General features: G+C 39.3%; 1 protein-coding gene across 3 annotated transcripts in view; it reads left to right on the forward strand.

Moving 5' to 3' along the window:
• Window positions 1-25960, forward strand: part of GRID2 (glutamate ionotropic receptor delta type subunit 2) — a 1415717-nt gene that overhangs the window by 1089454 nt on the left and 300303 nt on the right. The gene's annotated exons all lie outside the window — the stretch shown is intronic.

The raw sequence follows: 25960 nt of genomic DNA on the forward strand, positions 1-25960 counted from the left end.
TTTTTAATTTTTAAGAAGCTGGTGTTTCAGATGCCATGGATTCAGTGAAAAAGCTTCAGTATCTGACATTAATAAACATCCTAATAACTTTTGACAATATTCAGAAAAAACTGACAGACTACTGGATAGGAAATTCACTAGATTTCCAACAAAAGTAACTAGTTAGCTTTTTTATTACTTTAATAATTTTATTTTTATCAAGTTGTTTGTGCTGGAGCGATAGCACAGTGTGTAGGGCACTTTCCTTGCACCTGACCGACCTGAGTTCGATTCCTCCGTCCCTCTCTGAGAGCCTGGTAAGCTACCAAGAGTATCCCTCCTGCACAGCAGAGCCTGACAAGCTACTGGAAAACTGGGGATCTGGAGGAGGAGGCCCAGCCCGTTCTGAGCGAGCTTAGAGATCTCAGTCAGGGGTCCCGGATACCTGGGTTTATCTGCAGGTTCCTTCATGGGTGAAGCTTTTCCAGGTCTGTGGAGAGTGGCCTTGAGCATGGCTGCGGTTGGGTTCTGGAGGTTTTTGGCTGCCAGGTTTCTGCTGGGCCAAAGAGGGAAACGCAACCCACCCCCTCTGAGTTGCCCTGGGGTAGAGAGCCTGGCGCGGGGTCGGGATGTTCTCACTCATTAGCTTTTGATACAAGCTCACCAGTGACTTCAAAATGTCAGAAATGAATGTCAGATGTAAGGGTCACATGAAACTCAGGACCTTTCCCACCTAGTTCTCTCATTCTCTGACACTCAGATAAATAGACGTTGATATGAAACTACCTGCAGAAAAAATCATATTTCATCACACACGTAAGAGACGTGGGAACTAGGGAGTGTGACGTGACTCAGTGATGGTGCGTGGTAGGGAGTCCAGAGTTGGGTTTCAGACACCAAACAAAAAGAAGAGAAAGTTTGGGAACTTGTTCTCTTTCCAAAGATATTATTTATATATTTATTTTGGCTTGAGGGCCATGCCTAGAAATGCTTAGGGATTACTCCTGGCTCTGCACTCAGGAATTACTCCACGTGGTACTTGGGTTCAACTTAGGGTGTCTTGGATCAATTTGGCTTGGCTATGTGCAAAGCAAATGCCCTACCCATTGTACTATTGTTCCAGCCCTTTATTTCTGTTTTTTTAAAGCTGCTTATATCTTATACAGAGAACTATTCATTGACATAAATGTCTGATTAATTTAAGATTCTGGTTTTAATTTCACTTCACTATATGATATTTACCCATTATTTGACTTCCAACTTTATTGTATTCTAAGGAAGGCCATTGCTATGTAACCTGATAGTGAATCTGCCAAACTTTTTAACTTGTCTAGTTAACTCTTATTTGAGAAAGCAGACGGTAGGACATAACACAATAGTTTGGAGAGTTACAGTTTATTGCGAAATTGCCTGTCTTGAAGAGAGGAAAGATATGCTACAATGGAAACATTTGACACTTCTGCTTTATTACTTTCGGGTCTCAATGGCATCTTATTTTCTCTTCACACTCGTTATTAAATTATGTGTTAAACTTGAGCCTTTCTGTTCTCATTTAGTTCTGAGATTTAACTGCATGCTTCATCTTCATTATCTCAATTAAAATGTGCCTCTAAACCTCCACAATTCTGGTCCTCCTCTAGCTCTTCTAATCAAGAGTTCTGAATAAGGTTATAGTCTCTGATGATCATTTTAGTCAATTATCACTAATACAAGAGACATTTGTTCTATACTCTTTATGTAGAATTTAACTAGGCATGGAGTGTACAGTTTTAAGTGAGAGGAATAGTGCCATAATCGAAGTGTATATCTATTGGAACATACATATGTAAATAGATAAGTAAGAGAGTAGAAAGTACTTGTGATAAGAAATAAACATGGACTATATTGAGATCAAACTGTTTAGGAGGTTCAGTATATCTGAATAAGGTAAAGATGAAATAAAAGTTTCACTAGGTCACAGGTCACGGCCCTCCCATTGTTCATCGATTTGCTCGAGCGGGCCCAGTAACGTCTCCATTGGAGACTTTGTTGTTACTGTGTCTGGCATATCGAATACGTCACGGGGAGCTTGCCAGGCTCTGCCGCGCGGACGAGATACTCTCGGTAGCTTGCCGGGCACTCCGAGAGGGGCGGAGGAATCGAACTCGGGTCGGCCATGTTGACTGTGTGCAAAGCAAACTCCCTATCCGCTGTGCTATCGCTCCAGCCCTTTACTAGCTAATCTCTTAATCACTTAACTTCCTGTTAGTCATCGATTTGCTCGAGCGGGCGCCAGTAACGTCTCCATTTGTCCCTGTCGCATGCTAGTGTAGCCCAATCGCATCTGTTCACTCCGGGAACATGAAGGGCCTCAAACCGATCGTTCATGATCTTGACGAAGAAGTCTGACCATCTGGTAGGTGGGCAGCCACGCAGTCTTTTGACATCCCGTGGAATCCAGTCGGTAACAGCTCTAGTCCAGCGGTCATCTTTAAATCTCATTACGTGACCAGCCCATCTGATTTTCGACACCTTGGCAAATGAGACAGCGTCCCTGATTCTTGATTGTCGACGGATGTCGGAACTCTGGATTCTTTCTCTCATTTGAGTGAAACGGGATATTCCAAGCATAACTCTTTCTATTCTTCTTTGGGAGACCTGAATAGTGTTCTCATCCTGTTTGCTTAGGGCCCAGGTCTCTGAGGCATAACAGTGGAATCAAAGAGATGTGCCCAGAGCCAGAGGTTCTTCATCCTCTTAGCTATTTCTTCGACGTTCTTGAAGGCGTTCCAAGCCGCTCTCTTCCTCCTGCGCAGCTTGGGTGCCAGGTCATTTGTCATGTCGACCTCTCGACCTAGGTACACAGAGCTGTTGCATTCAGAGATGGTCGTTCCGTTGAGAGCGAATGGGGCGTCAGGAACGAGGCTGTTTCTCATAAACATTTTCTTCGTAAGATTCAGCTGTAGTCCTACCTTTCCACACTCACGGCCAAAGTCGGCCAGCATTTGTGCCGCTTGGCTGATGTTTGGTGTTATTAAAACAATGTCATCAGCAAAGCGGAGGTGGTGTAGTTGCGGACCATCTATCTTCACTCCCATTCCTTCCCATTCCAGTCGTCGCATGATGTTCTCGAGGGTGGCACTGAAGAGTTTCGGTGAAATGGTATCACACTGCCGCACCCCTCTCTTGACATCAACGATCACTTCTTTGTAGAATGGTGAGATCCTGGTAGTGAATCCGCAATACAGCTCACGGAGGATCCTGATGTATTGGGCTTGAATGCCCTGATTGGCTAGGGCTTCAATGACCGCTTCCGTCTCAACAGAATCAAAGGCCTTCTTTAAATCAATGAATGTTATACAGAGCGGCATCTTGAACTCCCGAGAAACCTCAATGAGCTTGGTTATCGTGTGGATATGGCCGATGGTGCTGAATCCTTTGCGGAACCCGGTAACCCAGTGACTACAACTGGTCTCATTCACCTTTACTAGCTAAAGAGGGAAAAAAATAACTATATGAACAGTTTTTTAAATAAATTGTCAAAAGGAAATGTGGGTGGTTAATATAAGATTTCAGACCAAGAAGTGAGAATTTAAGTTAGACTATGTGGAATGGTGTGAAAAATCTTTGAGGGGAGCCAGGGTATGGCCCCAAGAACTCTTCCCCTAGTCGCTTGCATTCAGGGTGGGCCCGGGAGTCTCCCCCAGTAAAGGCAGCCCGGGCAATGGTCCAGATGGAGGACCAAATGAGGGCCAAGCCGGTTGATTGATCAGTTGTCATTCATTTCATCCTCCTCACACACCTTCCCGGTATTCTTCTATATTCTTCTCTCTCTGTCCCCCTTGCTAGCCTCTCCACGGTCCATCTTGGCCCCCTTCTCTCTCCTCTCCCCTGCCTCTTGCCTCTTCAACTCCCCAGTACTCTGGGTTGACCCTGCCTCCAGTCAGGTAGCAAAATCAACATAAAACCCTTCCTGAGGGCCCACCAGGTTCAAAGGTAACACCACCTAAAAGGTATCCTAAACTGCTCAAGGAAAAATACCTCCTAAGGTGTTTTTCTCCTTTCCTTAGTCCAATAATTGCATCAACCTCTTAATACTAGTTATTTTTGTTTGGATACAGTAAGAGATACACTGAGGTTTGTGGGCAGCTCTCCTGGGGACATCTTACCACAGATTCGGACTACAGCACTTAGGCCAGATTAATCTTTCCTAACCCTAGCAATGTCTGAATCTAGTTATTACGTTTGGATCATGGCAGCATTTGTCCATGACCAAGCTCTTAACTTATAGTTAAGCATTATGGCGCTTTGGACAGGCCCATCCCGATGACAGGGTAGCACATAGCTTACTGCTTGCCCTGGTTCCATCCAGTCCCTTGTTAGGACCCTGTTTGGGGGGGGGGGCGCTAGGAAGTAATGGCAGCTGAGGATTAGGTGAGAGAGCAGATGCCCAGGAGGAAAATATCACTGAGAGTCACATTACAAAAGCATAGCTTATACTGTCTTCTTGTGTCCATATAGAAAGGACATTGCTCTGAATAAACTATGCAAAGGACCTAGGGAAAAGAGAAAAACAATATTTAGAGCATAAAGAAAGAAGTTACAATAAACATAGAGGAATAGGAGCACTGTGATGGGAGCAACCCAATAAACCTAAACTACCTGAGGCTATGCAGGAAGCACAAAACAGTGTTATCCTACAGGATGGCAATGGATGGAGCCCAAAGATATATTCACAATCAAGAATTCAAGCTTAATTCTCAGGAAAATAACCAATTGTTGAAAGATTTAAACAGAGACAAGCACGTTCAGATATATACTGTAGAAAGATTCACTGTATCGCTGTATCACTGTCATCCTGTTCTTCATTGATTTACTTGAGCCGGTGCCAGTAACATCTCGATTTGTCCCAGTCCTGAGATTTTAGCAGCCTCTCTTACTCATTTTTCCCAAAGATTGGAGGCTCTTTCGGAGTCAGGGGAATGATATCTGTTATTGTTACTATTTTTGGCATGTCGGATATGCCACAGGGAGCTTGCCAGGCAATGCCCTTGCAGGCGGGATACTCTTGGTAGCTTGCCGGGCTCTCCGAAAGGCATCGAACCACTTAGTAGCTGGTTGCCTCTGAAGTTTCCCTCAGGATAGCTGGTGCTCTCGTAGAAATATTATGTGAAGTTTAAAGGTAAGGCCTTGCTTGTCAAAGAAGCAGATTCCATACCTGAGTCTTCTAGTCGTCACTGCAAAATCTACACCAAAATTTGGGTTCATTCAAGAAATATGTTCACACAGTCTCCATGCTGGTAAGTCTAGAACTCTGTATGTAAACTTAGTAACCCCTGGGGGAAAGAGTATTTAAAAGAAACAAACAAAAAGACAGCTGGAGTCTAATCATTCCTCACTGAGTACATTAGTACCAAGAGAGGGAAAGAGACAGTTGGAGAGAGAGAAAGATAAAAGGAGAAATGTAAAAGTTCACAATCCATGAAGTCAATTCAGAGTGGATCCAAGACCTTGAGATCTTACCAGAAACTATAAAGTACATTGAGGAAAATTTAGGCAGAATGCTTCAAGATTTGGACCTCAAAAACATTTTTAATGATCTGATATCAATGGCAAACTCTACGAGATCAAAAATAAACAAATGGCACTACATAAAATTAAAGAACTCTGCATGGCCAAATAAATGCAGGCTAAAACTAGAAGACAGTTAGCCAAATGGCAAAAAAATATTGCATTCAACACATCAGATAAAGATTTGATACCCAGGACATATAAAGCACTCACAAATATCAAAGGAAAAAAATTAAAACTCTAGGGGCTGGAGAGATAGCACAGCGGGTAGGGCATTTGCCTTGCATGCGGCCGACCCGGGTTCAATTTCCAGCATTCCATATGGTCCCCTGAGCACTGCCAGGGGTAACTCCTGAGTGCAGAGCCAGGAGGAACCCCTGTACATCGCTGGGTATAACCCAAAAAGAAAATATATTAAAACTCTATAAAAAAAATGGGGAGAGGAAATGAATAGGAACTTCTCAGAGGAAGACAGGTGAATAGCCTGTTAATGCTGTACCTCACTGATCATCAGAGAAACTCAAATCAAAATGACAGTGAGATACCATCTCACACCAGTGAGAATAGTACATGTCAAAAATAGTAAGAACAATCTGTGTTGGCAATGTTGTGGTGGATGGAAAAGGAGCCGTCATCCACTGTTGGTGGAAACATTGTCTGGTTAAATCCCTGCAGAAAACAGTATGGAAAGTCCTCGGTAAACTAGACTTGAGCTGCCATAGGACCCAGCAATTTCACTGTGGGGCATCAACCCCCAGGAAATAAGACACTCATTCGAAATGCATGTGGACACCATCAGTCATTGCTGCACTCAGTACAATGGCTAAGGTATGGAATCTACCTAGGTGTCCAAGGGCAGATGAGTGGATTAGGAAAATGTGGCATATATATATAATGGAATAGTATATATATAGATAATGAAATATAATGCTGGTGTAAGGAATGATGAAATCATGACGTTGGCCACAACATGTTTGGAACTGAAAGATATTCTGTTGAGCGATATAAGTTAGAAGACAGACAAACACAGGATGATCTCATTCATCTGTGGAATATAGAGTACAGGATGAGGAAATGTATTGTAGTCAAGGGGGAGGGGATACTGGATCACCCTGGACGCCAGTTTTTGAGAGGAGGACAGTGAAGGAAAGAAATCAAGGAGGAAGATGAAGAGAATCGGAAGTACCAGGGTTCAAGGGTTTAGTTATACTTATGAGAGTGGTCCAGTCACAGATCCAGAACAGGCTCAACAACACCGCAAACATGAGATCTCAGCTGTGGCCACTGGAACTTTGTAACTTGCCTGTCAGGTTGACAGATGAGGGATGGGGCAGGAGTTGGGGATGGGCATGGCATTTGGGAACACTGGTGGAGGGAAGTTGATGCTGGTGGTGATTGGTGTAGAAATCTTAGATGCCTGTAACTCAAGGAGCTGTGAATTACTTTGTAAATCACAAGGCTTTAATAAAATTTATTTTTTAAAAAATAGATGCAATTTTTTAAAGTATTCACAATCCATATAGAAAAATGTCAATAAACTTTTCTCTATAAAAAAATTTAGCAAGCCATCATGAACTGAGCCCACCATTCAAAAGACAAACAGTGGCTTTATAGATCAGGAAAAAAGAGCAACCTCTAGCTTTTCACAGGAGAAACATTTGAAGTTTAGTTGCACAACAGCCACAATATAAAAAATTGGAAAATAATCAAACAAGTAAATAGAAGCTTAAACAAGGCAGAGATTGCCATACTTATATCAGACAAAATGGATTTTAAACTAAAAAGGTTATAAGAGACATAGATGGACGCTATATAACATTACTAATAAATCAAGAAAATTTAACATTCATTTATATACAGATTTAGTGTACATATGCCAATGAGTGAGCAGAAAATTTATAAGGTAAGTTCTAGTAAGCCTGAAGAGAGATGTAAGAGCAGATCAACATAGAACGGGAGGTTAACATTCAACTCAAAGGTTGAGAGATCAACCACACAGAAAATCAACAAGCAAACAACTTTAAATAAGAACTTGTAAGAAGTGGACTTAGTATCTAGGGCTCTCTTACTAAAACCACCCAAATATGCATTTTTCTCTAATTCAACATCCTGAATTCACCACAGAATATACACAAAACAAATGTCCATAAATTCACAAAAATTGAATCATGTGAAGTATCTTCCATCATAATTTAAAAGTATGAGAAATCAGTTATAATGCAGAGCTAAAAATTTTAAAAACTTTTGAGACCTAACAAAATGGTATGAAATAACTATTGGACCAAAGTATTAAATCAGCAAGAAGGAAAACAGGTGCAAACAGAATTATTAATGAATAAAATGGCTCCTAGCACTTATGAAACATAGCAAAAGCAATTTAAGATTCATATGAATAGATACTTAGATCATGAAATAATAAAAAGTTAAACTTTTTTATCTATGGTGGTGGGAAATGGACACTGGTGGAGGGATGGGCATTTGATCCTTGTATAATTGAAACCCAAGCATAAAATTTGTAAGTCTACAACTGTACCTCATGGTGTCTCACTGATCAAAAAAAAAAAAAGAATTAGAACAAGGTCAACAAATGAGAACAAAAAACAGTAAGATAAAGGAATTAATTTGAGTTGAAAATAAATGTGATAGAAATAATACTCCCATATGGTACAAATGAAACCTGGATTATTTCTGAGCAGGTTTTTGAAAGAGTAGAAAAAATTGGGACACCTTTCTCTGGGCTCATGGAGTGAAAAGGAGCGAAAACTCTAAGATCATACATAAAAGAAGAGAGGTTATGAGAGTCACCATAGAAGTATGAAAGGTCCTGGGACACTATTTTATGAACAACAGATTGCAGACCCTAGACTTCAATGAACAGTAAATTCCACTAAATTGAGGAGCCAGGAAGAAATGGACAGATGTTTAGAATCAGAGGGTCGGGGCTGGGAAGATAGTAGGCGCGTGTATGCCTTGCATGCAGTCAAACCCAGCGTGAACCTTGGCGCCATATGATCCTCCCCGTCTACCTCCAACGATGACTCTGTTGACCCCCAGTATGGCAGTGCCAGAGCAGCATCCTCAGGCCGAGCAGTGAGTCACAGAGTTGGTTTGTTGAGAATAATGGCAAGAAGACCCAGCATCTCCTGAGCACCTCTTATGAGCACTCTCCCCACCAAATGAAGAAGAGTCTTTGGAATAGCAGCTTATGGTTACAGCTGCTTATCTGACTCTCTTGTCAACGAGGAACCTGGGTGTCTGGTACAAAATTAAATGGTTAGAGTTGTGAATTTCTTAGATATAATAATTTATGCATTGCTGCGGCTGGAAACGGAGGTCTTCAGCTGCCGGGGCTCTGCTTGGGGCAGGGAGGAAACTCAACTCACCTTCCTCCAAGGGGCCCCAGTGAGGACAGACAGGCATGGAGGCAGGAGACTCTGTGCTGTCCTCTTCTGGGAACTGTGTTTTATACTCTCTGGGTCTTGGCCGAAGATGGCATTACACAGCGCCAGGGGCAGTTGGTGGGTGTAACATCTAGCTACTGGAAGATGGGGGATCTGGGTGGAGGAGACCCACTCTCCACTCTCCACAGATTCGGACAGACCTCATGCATGAAGGAACCAGCGGAGGAACCCAGGTGTGCAGGACCCCTGGCTTAGATCCCCAAGTCTGCTGGGATAGGGACTAGGCTTCCTCCACCCAAATCCCCCATCTTCCAGCATGTAGGCATTACACCCACCAACTGCCCCCGGCACCTGGTAATCCCATCAACGGCTAAGACCCATAGACTATAAAACCCAGTTCCCGGAAGAACTAGACATCTTTTTATCGAGTTCTTACTCTGGAGAACCTGGCAGGCTATTGAAAGTATCCTGCCTGCACGGCAGAGTCTGGCAAACTCCCTGCGGCATATTCAATATGCCAAAAACCAGTAGCAATGATGGGTCTCATTCTCCTGACCCTGAAAGAGCTTCGAATGTGGCACTTCCTAAAATCTCAGGGCTAGGACGAAGGAGACGTTACTGGTGCCTGCTCGAGGAAATCGATGAACAGCAGTGATAATAATTTATAACTGTGGCCTAGGTGTTTGTTGAATAAAAAATAAAGCCGGCATCAGCTAGAGATAAGGAGAAGCAAAGAGGAGAGCCAGGCAAATTGTTTTAGTGTACTGGCAATGTCAATGTTGAAAGCTTAAGTTCTTAAATCTGTGGCACAGTGAAACATCAGGAGTGCAACTGAGGCAGCATACTGAGAGATTAGACGGTAATACTGTCGTGGGAGGGCAATAAGGAAGCTGAAGAACCAGAGCAGACACCGGTGTCAGGAAGTTTAGAGTTTGGTATTTAAAAAATACACCTAAACTTCTGAAATGACCATCGTGAGCACAGTGTTATGCATAGATTTCTGAATTGAAGAGCAGATATGAATTGATGAATTTAAGGATTGAAAAGGGGCTTCAGAGCTCTCAAGAAATTGAGAATCTGTGGGATGAACCAGCATGGGTCACGGTGGCTGAGAATGAGTGACTTTTCCAAGGTGTTAAATGAGGCGAGATCTCTAGCTGTTGATAGATGCATGAACCAGAAGTAGGTGTGAAAGCTAGATGTATATTAGGCACCAATATGCATAGCCTCTGTTTGCATCTCACTTCTTCCCATTCTACTCAGCTTTCCTGCATGTAATTTTGATAACCACCAATTAACAGACTAGGTCTAGGTCACCCATCCTGAATTTTAGTTTTGTATATCCGGGTGCTCACTGGACAGTTCCGCTAATACACAAAAGGCGTCACTAATGACAGTCTCCAAAGCTTGAATTTATTTTCCATCTTAAACCTTCGTTGCCTCTCATATGCACTTCTCCAGCTGATGCATCACCAATTATGCAGGCATGCACGATAGAATTTTGAAAAAATTTAATTTCTTCTTTCTAGTCTTTGTATTTAAGAATAAGCAAGTCCTTCGGATTTCTTTTCAAAATCTTTCTAGAAATGAGCATTTATTTTTTGTTTGTTTGTTTAGACAGAAGAAATGTAGATGGTTCGATTAGTTCTACCTCATGCCTCATTGAAATATAGGAATTTTATGAAATATCTCTTTCTTTACCTAGTTGGGTCAGCAAGAAGGTAATCTTCACATATTTACACATATGTCCAATAAATTGCTCTGATAGAAAGCTCATCACACCACTCTCATTATTGAAACAGTTTCTTGACTTACCATAAGGTAAAGGTAAAAAGGTAAAGGCCCTCCCGTTGATCGTCGATTTGCTCGAGTGGGCCCAGTAACGTCTCCATTGGAGACTTTGTTGTTACTGTGTTTGGCATATCGAATACATCACGGGGAGCTTGTCAGGCTTTACTGTGGTCTCACACACAAGACACGGTTATTTTATGGCTCTAGTATTCTCTTCTCTTTAATTCCTGAAATTACGTTATTGTTAAATTATTTAACATGTATTTAATTTTGTTTCTATGGAAATTTTCTTTTCCTTTTTCTCTTTGGTTTTCGGGCCACCCCCAGCACTGATCAGGAGTTACTCCTGGCTCTGGGGTCAGGAATTACTTCCAGCAATGCTTGGGGACTCAGGGGGTGCTGGGAATTGACTCTGAGTCATCTGTGTGCAAAGCGAGCACCCTGCCCACTCTATTATCGATCCAGTCCCTCACATGGCAATTTCGTAGGCACCAATGTTACTTCTTACAGGAAGTTTTGATTGTAAAATATCTGTCATACCTACCAGAATAAACTTGATTTTGTTTTTTCCACCCATCTCTACCCGAATCCTTTGAACACAAAATTGTATCCTATTATCTTTATAGTCCATTGACTAGAGTTTATTGTTTTACAAATATTCAGTATTCAATAAATGCATAGTGATAAGATGAAGAAATGAAATACCATAAAATAAACCACCGTGGAGTCAACTACTATGTTTATGCTAGATGAAACTCATTGTAACAGATTCCAAGTTATTTGAAATATCACGACTGATGTTCTTTAAAAAGTGTCTGAGATGAGAAACATAAGTAAGATCTCCTATTAGTTAAGCATTATTTTTAAGTATACTGACATAGTTATGGATTGACTTTACGAATTTTAACAACTGGTAGTAAAAATTCAGTAACTTTGAAATATGCCCGAGAGAAAAAGATAAAATTACCCATATGGCTAGTGTGCTTTCCAGTTCTAAAAACATGCATCAGCTATCAAAAGTTATTAATTTGTTAAGAACTTCTCTTTCCCAACTGCACTCTTCAATAAATTTTTCAATCTGTAGAGTTGATTGTACATTTGTACAAATTCATAATGATGGATAATGCTGAATTGTGTATGATTAACTAATTCATCTTTGAGAAGCCGCTATTCTTTCACTAACTAACAAAGGAAAGGTGAATTCATTATAAGATATTCAGAACATTTTTATCCTTTGGCGAAAAAATAAATTAAGAAAAAGCCCATAAATCCTCTGATCAATTAATGACAGTGTCAATGCTTCAGAATTTACTAGAAATTAGTGACAATTTCCAACAAAACATAATCTTTTAAGAATAAGTAGGGCTGATATTTTAGAATTAGAGTCTCTACTGAAGCACTAAATCATATTGAACAGGGATAAAAAGGCATTTCATGTGCTATCTAATGGTTGGTTTCTGGGAAAAAAAAAGTACAGGAACAGCTAAAAGCAGAATAACATTAACAATATGTGAGTTGTTGACTAATCCTGTTTTTTTTTTAATCTGTACCTTCAAAGCATTCCAGGAAAAGTCAGCTCAGGGAATCCAACTGTGCAGAAGCAGTATGGTCCATTATAGAGATAAACTTAGTACATCTGTTTGACTGGAACATTAGAGCTTGTGAATTAGGTAGTTAAATGCATGAATGAGAGACCAATTTTATGCAAGTTTTGTTCTCATTTTACACCCTCCCATATCCCCCTGCCTGTGCATATCTCTCTGCAATCAAAATGCTTAAATATAATTAGCTGAAGTTGTTTTTGTTTTGTTTTGTTTTTTAAATCCCTTATGTTGAGTTTGTGGATAGACTCACAGTTCCATCAGAAATCTGTATCACTCACCAACACACTTGTGGTCATATTGTATTTTTGTTTGTTTGTTTGTTTTGCTTTTTTTTGCAGAGGGATTGTCAGAGTTTTCACTGTTTCGTCTCTGATTCTATGAAGAAATAAATATTTATATTCACAAAGACTACTTAAAGCAATTGTACACTTGTATTTACCAGGAAGCGTTTATTGTCAGTAACAGGAAGAACCAGAGAACAAGGAATAATTACAATTATTGCAATTGTTTTAATAAATATCTCTTAGATTTCGAATACACCATACCGTACTGGATGTTTTGAATGTGATTATAAAAAAGATAGAAACAGTTCTTGAAGAAATATTTGGAGCCATATTAATGGGCCATTAGCAAAGTTGGACCGAAATTCACTTATTTTATGAAAGGAACAGGTAGAAATTTGGGGAGTAATGGAAAAATATGCCTTTGATGTCTTGTTAAAATGCAAATGGATCCCCAGATGTGAGATCCATGGAGGAAGGACCTTCGGGGCTGGTGGGGGTGAACGTGGAGGTCACTACACAAGAGTTGTTCCCAGAAACAACCCAGGAGCTGTGAGATCCCAGGATGATTTTTAGAAGAAAAGAAAGCACTTTTCCATTGCTAAATGCTCTCAGAATTACAGCTTTCTCATTTCCAGAGAGTCTGACATTCTCCTTCACTGAATTCTGCAGTTGAAGAGAGGATTGATGAAAGAGCATCTCTTTCATATCTTACATAGATGAACTCAAGAAACTCCATTTTAATAGTAGAGATATCAGATAAATGAAATTTATCAGTGTCCCAGTTCCCAATTTCTAATGGACTAAAGCTTTGAAATGCAGTAATTAAAACTATTTCTTTGTGAGGTTATCTGATATTTCACATTTAATTTGAGTATAAGAAAAATGATATTCAATAAGCTGTTGTTTACTGACACGAATGAACACAGGGAAAATGAGAGTAATTCCTAGTGGCAGGTTAAAGTGAGCTGGACAGGCAAGTTTTTTTGTGCATTTTTTTTTCTGACAGGCTTTAACAAAAAAACGCCCAGAATGTTTTGTTTAGGTTGACCAACATCTTTGCTGTGATTGTCAGTCTTTAACCAGGTGATCACCGAGTACTCTGAGTGCTCTCAGATGCCCGCAAGAGTCCCCCCATGCTCGTTTAAAATATGACGAGCTGCCACTTTATTTCTCAACCACTTGAGAATTTTCTACTACTTGAGAGGAAACTAAGCTCAAATTTCCTGTTTTCAGACACTGTCCAAATTCTATCACTATGGATATGGAGAGCAAGTCATTTGTGTGACTAGAAAACAGTGCCATAATGCTAAAATCCACTGGCTTAAATTCCCAACAATAAACGCGTTGAGTTACATTCTTAATTCATCGGATCCATTGAGTTATATCCCCAATGGAACGAGCGCCAAAGCAATTATTCCATGAACTAAATGCATGTAATATACTCCAGAATCAATTTACTGTAATACCAACTCTTCATAATTTGAATCAGAAAATTCTTTCTTATAGCGGTTTTATGAAGAGTTAAAAGTAATCAAGTTATATGAAGCACAGATCAGATCTGGCCATTGGAGGGCTTATTAAATAACAGCTGGTATTGGTAATATTTTTGACCACTGTGAACTGCTTAAGAATACATATTGTAACAATTAAAAACATTATTTACATTGACAAAACAAGAATATGTTTCCTGAGAATCATTAAATATAATGAAGTCATTTTAAAAGATTCTAATTTTTTACCCTATCCCATTATGCTGTAAGGAAATAGATTCTTAAAAACTCTCAGTACATATGACAGAAAAATTAGGTTGTCATGGTTTCATTAAAATAGCATGTGGACCCCTTAGAAGTACTTAGTGTTTCTATAGTAATACCACAACAACCATTTCTGTCAGTTTAAGTAGTGAGAACGGGGTCAGACATCACCAAAGAATTTATTCTCAAGGTGATTTAATATTGATCTCAGTTAAAACATTGGGATTAAAGAACTCTAGCTAGAAGCAGAGATCGTCAGTTTAGAACATAAATCTGAAACTGCAGTTTTTGTTTGACCTAAAACCATCTTTTCGTTCACCTATGAACATGTAACCAGAGGTTTAATAATGATGCTTATAGTTCTAAAAATATGGAAAACTGACAACAGCTTTCAGAAACAAAATCAATACGTTTTGGAAATTAAGATTCTTAGCATTTAACTAAGCTCTAAGATCTCCTAAATGTACAGAATGCTGAATTTAGAATTCCCCTCCTTGATTTACAAAACTGGTACATGTCAAGTCCTGCGATACTTTGGTTAATGACCTTGAATTGACCTGATCTTCAAGTGCCAATGTGCAGTGTAATTTCACATTATATTCCTCACCACATGTTTCAGCATCCTTGTCAGTAAACTAAAGCTTTGGATAGGAATCTTTCTCTCATATCAAGACATAACAAAAGACGAATGTATGATACATATTCCCATACTTAAAATTGTCCTCTGATTTGTGATTCACTTAACTTCCCGTTAATCGTCGATTCGCTCGAGTGGGCTCCAGTAACGCCTCCATTTGTCCCTGTCGCGTGCTAGTGACCGACACTACCTCCACTACCCAGCCGCCGCCATACTCCAGGACGCTTTCCGGACCCGACACATCATAAGACACTAAATACCCATCTTCCGGAATTGCCGTACCATATTTGATAGGGTTCAAATATGGTAACATCTACGAGGGCGATTAGAGGTCACCCCAAAATCCTCTATCCCTCTCGGAAAGACTGGCAAGCTACCGAGAGTATTCCACCCGCACGGCAGAGCCTGGCAAGCTATCTGTTGTGTATTCGATATGCCAAAACCGGATTTGTGATTGTGACCAAAATTTATAGAGTCTCTTTATATTTAGAACTGTGTCTGTTAAGCTCTAAGTTAACAGTTCATTTAAGATAGTTAAACAGTTTGTGCTACATCAGTTGTTTTCTAGCAATAAATGTTTATATCCATGGAATAAGCTCTACTTTAGTGCATCTGTAAAGCATTTCTTCATTCTTTGGAATTTTTTTTAAAGTTTTGTTTTTTATTAAAGCAGTATGATTTACAAAGTTGAGTTATAGGCATACATGTTTCAGCACTGATCCCATCACAAGTGTCAACTTCTCTCCACAAAGACCCAGGTTTATTCCCCTATCTCCAAACCCCCAGCCTGCCATCTTGACAGACCCCTTGTAAAGTTTGGTTATTAATGTTTGGATCTCATGATTTCGGTGTAACTGAATTTGTGGCTTATATATGCAGCTCTATCATTAACATCACAGTGTTCCCGAATCCTTATTTGTTTTTTTTTTTAATCTTTTTAATGTTATTGAATCACCGTGAGATAGTTACAAGCTTTCATGTTTGGGTTACAATCACACAATGATCAAACACCCATCCCTCCACCAGTGCACATTCCCCACCAATATCCCCAATATACCCCCCCTTTCCAACCTCCCCCTGCCTCCATGGCAGACATGCTTCCCCATAATCTCTCTCTCCTTTGGGGCATTATGGCTTGCAATACAGACCCTGAGAGGTCATCATGTTTGGTCCTTTACCTACGTTCTGCGAGCATCTCCCGTCCTGACCGATTCCTCCAGCCATCTTTTTCTTAGTGATCCCTTCTCTGTCCCAGCTGCCTTCTCCCCTCTGCTCATGAGGCAGGCTTCCAGCTATGGAGCAATCTACTATTCTTAGGTGTCAGCCTCATGTTATGTTGTTTTGTACTCCACAAATGAGTGCATTCCTTCCATGTCTGTCCCTCTTTGACTCATTTCACTTAGCATGATACTCTCCATGTCTACCCATTTATAAGCAAAGTTCATAATATTCCATTGTGTAGATGTACCAAAGTTTCTTTAACCAGTCATCTGTTCTAGGGCATTTGGGTTGTTTCCAGATTTTGGCTATTGCGAACAGTGCTGCAATGAACATTTGGTACAGATGTCATTTCTACTGTGCTTTTTTGCATCCTTGGGATTTTTTTCCCAGAAGTGGTATTGCAGGTCATATGGAAACTCAATTTCCAGTTTTTGGACTGTCCATATTGTTTTCCAGAAAGGCTGGACTAGTGGGCATTCCCACCAACAGTGAGCGAGAGTTCCTTTTTCCCACATCCTCACCAACACTAGTTGCTTTTGTTCTTTTCCCGAATCCTTGTGAGGCCTAACCACGTTTGCCTTCACCTGCTTTCTTTTAAGTTATATGTTGTCTATTAAGCATGTTCCTTCACATTAAATAAATGTTTTTAATATTTAATTATTAAAATAAATTGTTCATTTACTAATTTATTACTAATAATTGATTATTAACCTAGTCACAAAGAAAATGTGAAATCATGGTATGTGTCTTCATAGAACTTTCCATGTAGAATGGAAACAAACTATCAAATGCAGTTGCATTATGGAATAATAATCTTCATGCTGAGAAAAGCGGGAGCCCCAGTAGTCGGGAGTTTATGGGTGTGCTGCCGTTTGCACATTGTAATAACCTATCAATGACCTATAAACTCTGACTTTGGGTAAATTACTTAACATCCATTCTTAGTTCCCTACATAATAATTACCTACTTTGTCATCTATTTTTTTAAAAAAAACATGTTCATTAATAGATTAAACTTTAAAAAGTGAGTACAGGACACAAAACAGTCAATCAGCATTAATGTTTATTTTATCCCTATTTTTTTTCTGGTTTTTGGGTCACACCCAGCAATGCTCAGGGGTTACTCCTGGCTCTGCACTCAGGAATTACTCCTGGCAGTGCTTTGGGGACCATATGGAATGCTGGGAATCAAACCCAGGTCAGCCGCGCACAAGGCGGATGCCCTACCCACTGTGCTATCACTCCAGTCCATTTTATCCCTGTTTTTTTTTAATAGTTACTAGTAACAGAAAAAATCAGCCTCACTTTTAATTGTCTATATGCTCATCATTAGCTTACAGAAAATAAGTGTTGGATTAAAAATGTACTGCAATTAAGCATAAGAAAATGAAATAGGAAACCCAGTATAGTTAATGAAAATTCTAGAAATCCTATTAAGTCAAATTCATTAAAAGCTCTCTATCATTCAAAGATACATGGAAAACTAGCATTTTCCCCTATGTGAGCACAAGCCTACCACATGTCTGTGTAATCTATAGTATAACATGGCTAGTAATACAATTACTGTAGCCAAATCAAATTACGAATTTTCTTCAGAAGCTTCCAATTTCTCTATGATTACTTGTAGGCCTTATAAGAAGGACTGAGTTGTCTCTCATCTGTATATGCAGACATGGATGTGTTCGTGTCTTGTTTTGGAAAGTATCTCTTGATATCTCTTACTAAAATAGCACAAAATTAAACATGAGTGTTTTTGGAAGACTAGTCATCCTAATTAATATTTACAAACTATAAATGGTAGTTAGTATCTAGCACCATATGAACACTTTCCACATGAAATAATACTGATGTTTCATCTCTAATTTTAGCACACGCACACAAAAAGTCGAAATATTTTATGGTCTGAAATATTTTAATATCATTTAATATTAGTAGGGTTTTTGAATATATCAAACATAGAATTATTCCATAATAAATTCAAAAATATTCCATAAATAAAACATTTAACATAAATAATATTATGTATATGAGAAAATATTTTAAAATTCTAACATATAATAACAATAGTTTATTATATAATAGCTATTATATCATAATAGTTCATTGTACCATATTTATATTCTGATTTTAAATACAAAATAGGAAAGTGATGAATAATAGAACTAATTGCATGTTCCCTTTGTATGTTATGGTAAAACTTAATAGGTGCTAGAGAGATAGTACAGCTTGGAGAGGATTAGCTTTGCACGTGGCCAATGCAGGTTTGATTCCCAGCATCCCAGATGGTGCCCTGGGTCACCTTGGTGCATAGACAAAAGTAAGCCCTGAGCACTGCTGGGTATCACCCCCCAAGAGCGCATGCGCACACACGTAAAAATACCCTGGATATTAGATGTAAATCCTGTCCTGTCCTCCCATTGTTCATCGATTTGCTCGAGAGGGCCCAGTAATGTCTCCATTGTGAGACTTCTTGTTACTGTGTTTGGCATATCGCATAAGTCAAGGGGAGCTTTTCAGGCTTTGCCGTGTGGGTGAGATACTCTCAGTAGCTTGCCAGGGTCTCTGAGAGGGGTGGAGGAATCAAACTCGAGTCGTCCTGTTTGGCCTTGTGCAAGGTAAATGCCCTACCCACTGTGCTATCGCTCCAGCCCTTAGATGTAAATAAAAAATAAAAATTATTTTAAGGTAGAATAATTTCCTTCTAACCAACTAAATACGTGACTTTGACTTCTGAAAATAGAACCATGTGCTTTGTGTTCAGAGTTCAATTTAAAGTCATGTTGAGTTGAATTCATCTTTGATTATAGCAGTCTAAAAATGAATTGAATTATTATAGAAGTTATTTAAAAGGAATAAAATACATTTGGATTTTCTACAAAATTACTTGGGCACATGTTTTTGTTGGAAAAATCATCAACTCATTAACTCGGGAATTCTTCAATGCTTGATATATATTTTTCTGAAAAAATATTCTGAGAATGCCTGATTGATATATATATATACACATATATATACTTATATATGCTTCTCAGAAAAAAATACATATTACACATGCACACATGCATATATATATATGTATATATATATACAAACAAGATATGTGAAGATGTGTATCTATGTGTGTATACACACATAAGTTTGAAGGCCACACCCAGCAGAGCACTGAACCCAGGCATCATCCTGGTGGGGTCAGGGGCCCCTGTGGTCTTTGGGAGATCGAGCCCAGGGTACCAGCAGCTCTCAAGCCCCACAGGACTCTAACAGTTTTTTTTTACTTTCTTGACTTTAACTTTGAAATAGCATGACTTTTCTGCATAATTCAATTATCTGCAAAAGCATGAGGAACCATTGTTGGTATTCTCCGCTAACTTAGAGCCCTCTTAGTATCATGATGAAGAAGTCTCTTCTTTCTTTCTAAATATAAAGGTAATTTTGCTTTATCAGCAGGAACTTTCGGTAAGCAGCACATTTCTGTAATAGTGCTCTACTCTTCAAAGAGTTAAGGCCACTTACTCTGCAGTCCCCTGCCTTAAATCACACCCCAGGAGGGCTGTAATCCCCTAGAAATGCATCACCTGGAGCGTGGCACTGCTGAATAAATCACTCCATCTTGTTTATCTTTCTCTTGACATATATCTAGCAGCAGGGACCATTATTCTACGACAATGTTAAGTCCTATTGACATTTTCTCATAATTACCTACACCACTGGTACAAATTTTACATTGAAATAAGCATCCTTTATTCATAGCGATCTTGAATAAAGGAATTGTTAAGTTTTTCCTGTGTTCATGTCACAACAGATATTGGAGTCATTGACATGTCTACTACGTTTACAGAAGCCCAGTTTAGTTTGCTGGAAAGACAGCAAATAGAATTTGTATTTAGGATCCTGTTGCATATTGTTATTATGCAAATAATAAATCAGACAAATTTTCATTGGGCATATTATTATATGAGAATGCTATTGTATGTGTCTGAATTCACCTGCATTCCTTCGTCGACTGAGAAATTGTGGATATATATGTTTATATAAAAATATAGATATTTCTAAACTAGAAAGAACATTTCTCTTCATATTAAATGCTTTTATCTTTAAAACAAAGGCCCATACTAAGCGTTATGTGTTTCCTTAACATCTGTTTCCTGCATCTAATGAAACACACTATTCAAGATCGTGCTTCTGGAACTATCTTGATGTAAAAAAACAGAGAAAGTTCAGATCCTTGTGATGCTTATATTATAATGAAGAAAGACAAAGTGGCAAAAATGCTACGTGAGATGTAAAGAGTAAATTAAAATTCAAATATAAAAATAATAGCACAGAGAGAGGGGAATTTGAAGTACATTGGAAAGGTCTCCGTTCAAAATATGTTCACTCAAGTAAGTCTCTGAGAATCTGATATCAAAGCAAATATCCAGAGGACAGGAAGACATATGTTAAATAGGTGTGTGAGAGAAGGGAATGTTAGGGTACAGGGGACCACAAACAAAAATTCTTCCTCAAGATGCCGGCATGATAGTTTAGAAGGAGAGGAAGTGAGAGATGGTCATGACGTCAAATGCCACTGAGTGTTGAAGACTTTTACTTCGAGCAATGTAGGGTCTCTAGAGTGTTTTAAGCAGGGAGAGCAGGGCTGAAATTTACACAAACATAAGTAATCGTTTATAGAGAACAATATATCAACAAACTCTAATACATATATTTTATTTTCAAATCTGACACATATTTGGGCATTTCTTAGTTGTCTCTCCTAAAAGTATAGAGTTACATCTAAATGAATCACTATCATTTATAGTCGTATAAAGACGTGCTTGTATATAGGCTTCCAAATACGCACACCCAAAGCACTTCTAAGAAACCAAGCTACAGCATATTTTTTTCCTAATCTGTAGGTGCGGTAAATGTGGCCATTCATTTAAGAAAACCAATCAACACCAAATCCATAGATTAATATTATTCCTAACCTTATTTGTAGTCAGATTTCTCAAAGATAACTGTTCTTTGATAATTTTCTCTATTAATCTTGCTAGAGAACAGAGAAAAGAGCAAAGACCAATGCTGCACTCATTTTTTTCCTTCTTAATCTCTTTTCTTTCTGGGAACAGTAGAGTCTATTTACAAACATAAAATTAGATTTTTATTTAAAGATTTACTTTAAATAAAGTAAATCTTTATATACTTTATTTAAAGGGCTGGAGCGATAGCACAGCGGGTAGGGCGTTCGCCTTACAAGCGGCCAACATGGCCGACCCGAGTTCGATTCCTCCGCCCCTCTTGGAGAGCCCGGCAAGCTACCGAGAGTCTCTCGCCCGCACGGCAGAGCCTGGCAAGCTCCCCGTGACGTATTCGATATGCCAGACACAGTAACAACAAAGTCTCCAATGGAGACGTTACTGGGCCCGCTCGAGCAAATCGACGATCAACGGGAGGGCCTTTACCTTAACCTTTACCTTTTATTTAAAGCACACATATATACCATCTCTCGCTATATATACATATATACACATATATATGGTTAACATAAGTAATTGCATTGTAGCACTGTCCTCCCGTTGTTCATTAATTTGCTCAAGTGGGCACCAGTAACATCTCACAACAAATTGTGAGACTTCTTGTTACTGTTTTTGGGATATCAAATAGTCACAGGCAGCTTACCAGGCCTTGCCATGCGGACAAGATACTCTCAGTAGCTTGCTGGGCTTGAGAGGGGTGGAGGAATCGAACCTGGGTCAGCAGCATGTAAGGCAAATGCCCTACCCGCTGTGCTAATGCTCCAGCCCAACATAAATAATATAAAAGTACATGTAAAGGACATAACTTTACTGTATTAAACCCAGCAAATAATGTATTTTTGTTTTAGAATAAGATTAAATAAAACCCTGTTCTTGAATCACTAGAATTATTCTTTCTAGAACATTCTTCTGCGAAAGGATAGAGTTGAAGAACTATATTTATTTGAAACTTATGAAAACTCTTCCTTTGTCCTAAAAGATATAAGAATATTCGAATATGTATATATCTAATATAACCATACAGCATGTGTTTCCCTCTTTTACAGAAAAATATTTCTGCTTTCAGTTTTCCTTGTCAAAGAGGTCTTTGTTTTTGGTCTAAAAATTTCTTGATTTTAAAATTTAGAGTAATTTGGTTCCAAAAGGCCATCCATTGTGTGGAAATTAAATTGACACTAATTTCGACCACAGTGGGAATCGGTAAACTCAGCAGTGTCCCCAAGAAAAGCTTCCTTTGAAAGAACAATGCATCTCACCCAGTGTGGTCACACTGAAACTCTCATCCACGGGGATAGAAAGGTCAGCCCCGCTATTGGCGCCAAGAAACGGTGCAACTGGTTGTCCTGTAGTTTTTGCAGATAGTTTTATACATTGGCAATGCGTGTAAACAATAAAATATTTAAAACTGAGTTACTAATATGCAATCCTCCAACTGCGGAAAATGGTTCGGATGAAGGAGCAAAAATTAAGCTATTCAGCTGGATGTCCATTGATTTTCAAGTTTTTCTTCTTGAGCTAGTATTGACCCAATTGACCATCTACAAATGCTGACTTGAATCAGGTCAAGCAAATTGGAAATGATATTTGATGACCTGAATAATTCATTACAAAGGATAAGCAGTTACACTCATTTTCGTTGCACAACACATTTTTTAAATAATGTAAGATAATGAGGCTGGTTGCAGTGCGTTGTGCAGGCACTTTAAAGTTGGAATGAATAACTTTTGTGCTGCTAAATTACATAGCATCCATATCTAACTGATGAACCAAAAGAGAATAATTTGGCTGAGGAAAAGTCATTCCTGGCATTGAAAGGCAATTTAACATGCATTTATACCCAGGAAAACTTAGAAAATGAACAGTAATTGCAGAGGTCAAACTTACAAGCAGGCTGTGCTTACTTGTTTCACTCCAAGATGAGACTGCAGTGCAATTTAATCCTCAGATCTGTGACTCTCCGAGGCTATCTTTGAATGCAGATCGCGTATCAATTTTAAAAGGTTGTGAATAATGGCAGCTTGAAGTTGATAATGTTACGCACTGTCTCTCTGGCCTCTGGCTGGAATTTCAAAGGAAGGATTGAGAAAAACAATAGAAGCCTAATCAAATGACATTAACCGATTCATTATTGTATTTCACTAAATATGGAGAGGACAAAGGTCTTGATGGCGGGATGCAGAATGGGACTCCTACAACTATTCGCAATTTTACTAACCCCATTGCCAGAAGGGGGTTACCGGCAGAGGGACAAAGGCATGCGGTTTTCGGGCCTGAGATCTCCAAGCCTGCTCGGATCAGGGCTGAGCATCCTCCACCCAGATCCTCCATATTCCAGTAGGCAGGGGTCACACCCACCAACAGGCCCCCTGGCTTCGTGTAATCCCATCAACGGCCAAGACCCAGAGACTATAAAACTCAGATCCCGACATCTTATTATCTCATGCTTAATTTGGACAAACTGGCAGGCTACCGAACATAACCTGCCCACACGGCAGAGTCTGGCAAACTCCCCGTGGCGTACCCAATATGCCAAATGCCAGTAACAATGATGGGACTCATTCTCCTAACCCTGAAAGAGCCCTGAATGTGGTTTACAATCTCAGGGCTAGGATGAAGGAGACATTACTGGGGCCTGCTCGAGGCAAATGACAGAATGGTCATGATCGTGATCATGATTGCCAGAAGGCAGGGTGGTTAGGCTGCAGCCTTTGGCATTGAGCAAACCAGCTGTGCTGAGAAGTTTCTAAGCACCCAGGTCCTCGCTGCACCATCTTCTCACCGCTGCATTATTTTGCTCCATCATAGGTCCTACTTGCATCCAAGTTGTAGCCAATTGCATGGCTCCCTCTTTTCTTGTGAATCGGTTTTGTGTACAGAAACTCCGCCTTCTGTCTCATTCTCCTATCCCTGGGATGGTTTCTACGGTCTGACTATGGCACTGATCAATACCTCAAACACGGGTGTGCACATAGACTTCCAGATTAATTTCCAATTAAGGTGTCTCTCCAAAGAGGCTGAACAGGACAATTTTCCCAACAATGGGACCAGGGATGCGTTCTGTTTCAACTGCTCGCTGCCAACACTGGTTCTTTGCAGTCTGCTGTGTTCCACTGGGGAGAGATGATACTTCATTACTCTTTTGGTTTCATTTCCTTACTCAATGACAGCGAACAATTTTTCATAGGCCTGCTGGCTTCTTTGCAGAAGTGTCCGGTCATCTTCTCCCTCTAGTTTTAGACCATTTTTATTGCTGAGCTTTGTGTGGACTCTCTATATTGTGGCTCTCAGCTTTTATCTGATATCTAGGATCTACCAATACTTTCTCTCAGTGAGATGTTTTTATTTTGGCCCTGTTTTCTTTTGCCATGTAAATATTTTAAATTTGATACAGCCTGTTCACTTTTATTTTTATTATCTTTGGCAATGAGAGTGAGAGAGTGATAATTGAAAATGGTCATGCTGGAAAAGAACTGATTGCTGAAAGGAGTAAAATGATAAGCCATTTAAAATGCAGTAAAGGAGTAAAATGGGTTAACCATTCAGTAACAGTATTGCAGAAAACAGTGCCTAAAAAAGACACACACTCACACACACACACACACACACACACACACACGTAAGAAAAATGAGACTGTGTTGAGGCTGGTGGAAAACCGGGAATCTGGGGACACTGGTGGCAGGAAAGACATGAACAGTGGTGGGGGGATGGGTGTTGGAACATTGTATGACTTAAACCCAATCATGACCAACTTTGTAACTATGTATCTCATGGTGATTCAATTAAAAAAATAATAGTTCCAAAATTAAAATTTTAAAAGATGAAGAAAAAACTAACTTTCTGAGTAGACATTTGCAAAATATACATCTTAGGCGTAATATAAAAATGTTAGCAAGTCAATAATACAAATTAACGCAATAAAAAATTGGATGAAGCTTTTCTTTAGATAATATTCTTATCAGACACAGAAAAAATTGGTCATCGTTTTTTATTAGAGAACTGCAAATTAAAATACCCTGTACTGTGCAAATAACTATTATCTGAAAGTAAAAGAACAACTATTAGGATGTGGAAAGAGAATAACCCTTGTTTACTGTTAATGAGCATATATATTGATGCAACCATTAAGAAAATCAATATGAAATTTTCTCAAAATATTAAACATGTAAATTTCAAGTGATCCATTAATCACATCTGGTATTTAATAAAGAATTAACACAAACTCAAAAAGAAATTTTATTTTTGGTAGGGGGTTGCTTGGACTACACCCAGTAATGCTCAGGCATTATTCCTGGTTCTGCACTCAGGAATTACTCCTGGAAGTGCTTGGGAGACCATCTGGGATGCTCGGAATGGAACCCAGGTCAGCCATATGAAGGCAAGTGCCCAACCACTTACTGCTCCAAACCCTGAAAGAGAAACATATATACTCCTGTTTACTGCAGTATTATTTAAAACAGGCAGGTGTTGGAACCACGTACTTGCACTTTGACAGGTGATTAGGTTAAAAATATGTTGAGAAAGCTCATGCAATAGACAAGACACTTGCCTAGCAGGCAGCTGTCTTGGGTTGAATCCCCAGCACCAAATGTGGTCCTTCATGCCAGCCAAGAATGATCCCTGAGCCCACTGCCAGATATAAACCCTAAGAAATTCTGGTTCTGATTTCAAAACCACTATTAAAAAATTTTTAAAGAAATATATGACTGTGGGGCTGGAGCAGTAG

This window comes from Sorex fumeus, unplaced genomic scaffold, assembly GCF_029834395.1.
Source record: "Sorex fumeus unplaced genomic scaffold, SorFum_2.1 ptg000136l, whole genome shotgun sequence".
Lineage (NCBI taxonomy): Eukaryota > Metazoa > Chordata > Mammalia > Eulipotyphla > Soricidae > Sorex > Sorex fumeus.